This window comes from Bufo bufo, chromosome 5 (genome assembly GCF_905171765.1).
Source record: "Bufo bufo chromosome 5, aBufBuf1.1, whole genome shotgun sequence".
Lineage (NCBI taxonomy): Eukaryota > Metazoa > Chordata > Amphibia > Anura > Bufonidae > Bufo > Bufo bufo.
The window spans coordinates 90,171,861-90,173,407 of record NC_053393.1 but is presented as its reverse complement, the minus strand read 5'-3'; the positions used below and the strand labels follow the sequence as shown (position 1 = coordinate 90,173,407).

The following is a 1,547-nucleotide window of genomic DNA, read 5'->3' as shown; positions in this document are numbered from 1 at the left end:
GCTGCCAGCGCCCCAGCCGTCAGCCCTGGGTCTGCCATCACCCGGGATGCTAGAGCCCAATCCGTCAGCTATGGGGCTGCCATCACCTGGGCTGCCAGCTCCCCAGCCGTCAGCCCTGGGGCTGCCATCACCTGGGATGCTAGAGCCCAATCCGTCAGCTATGGGGCTGCCATCACCTGGGCTGCCAGCGCCCCAGCCGTCAGCCCTGGGTCTGCCATCACCCGGGATGCTAGAGCCCAATCCGTCAGCTATGGGGCTGCCATCACCTGGGCTGCCAGCTCCCCAGCCGTCAGCCCTGGGGCTGCCATCACCTGGGATGCTAGAGCCCAAGCCGTCAGCTATGGGGCTGCCATCACCTGGGCTGCCAGCGCCCCAGCCGTCAGCCCTGGGTCTGCCATCACCCGGGATGCTAGAGCCCAATCCGTCAGCTATGGGGCTGCCATCACCTGGGCTGCCAGCTCCCTAGCCGTCAGCCCTGGGGCTGCCATAACCTGGGATGCTAGAGCCCAAGCCGTCAGCTATGGGGCTGCCATCACCTGGGCTGCCAGCGCCCCAGCCGTCAGCCCCGGGTCTGCCATCACCCGGGATGCTAGAGCCCAATCCGTCAGCTATGGGGCTGCCATCACCTGGGCTGCCAGCGCCCCAGCCGTCAGCCCTGGGGCTGCCATCACCCGGGATGCTAGAGCCCAATCCGTCAGCTATGGGGCTGCCATCACCTGGGCTGCCAGCGCCCCAGCCGTCAGCCCTGGGGCTGCCATCACCCGGGATGCTGGAGCCCAATCCGTCAGCTATGGGGCTGCCATCTCCTGGGCTGCCAGCTCCCCAGCCGTCAGCCCTAGGGGGCTGCCATCACCCGGGATGCTAGAGCACCAACCCGTCAGCTATGGGGCTGCCATCAGCTGGGCTTCCCAGAGCCCCAAGCCGTTAGCCCTGGGGGCCTGCGATCACCCGGGATGCCAGCGCCTAAGCCCCGCCAGCGCCGTGCTCGAGAACCCTAAGGCCTGATCATAACCTCCCGGTAGCCTGGCATTTGGAAATTAAAGGGTTAAAGGCAGCTGGGCCAGGCTTTGGGGCGGGTGCCTGCCCGTTTATGGCCGGCCAGCAGAAGGAATGTCCCCCTCTGCTAAGGGGAACTGTGTGTAAGAGAGCCATTGAGTGGGTGAGCACATGCAGGCCAGGAGGTGGCCAGAGGTGGGGGGAGTTTCGGCTAAGGCCTTGTAAAGAGGTAGGCAGACGGGAGAGGTGGCTGGCGTGGGACTAGAAGCGGCTAGCTGGGCGCGGGCACTTCCTAGGCGCTCTGCGCTGCAGACAGGCTTTAGGGAGCAAAAAAAGGAAGAGAAAAGAAAGAAGAAAAAGGCCTAGTGTTCAGCCCTGGAAATGCCTGCCAGACTGCAAAGGAGAAGAGCAGCAAGTGAGAGGCTTGCTTCCGCCTACGGCCACACCACCCTGAACACGCCCGATCTCGTCTGATCTCGGAAGCTAAGCAGGGTCGGGCCTGGTTAGTACTTGGATGGGAGACCGCCTGGGAATACCAGGTGCTGTAGGCT

General features: G+C 64.4%; 1 non-coding gene across 1 annotated transcript; it reads left to right on the top strand.

Moving 5' to 3' along the window:
* Positions 1-1,428: 1,428 nt before the first annotated feature.
* LOC121002912 lies at positions 1,429-1,547 on the top strand. Its single transcript, XR_005779348.1, has one exon. It is a non-coding gene; the product is annotated as a 5S ribosomal RNA (ribosomal RNA).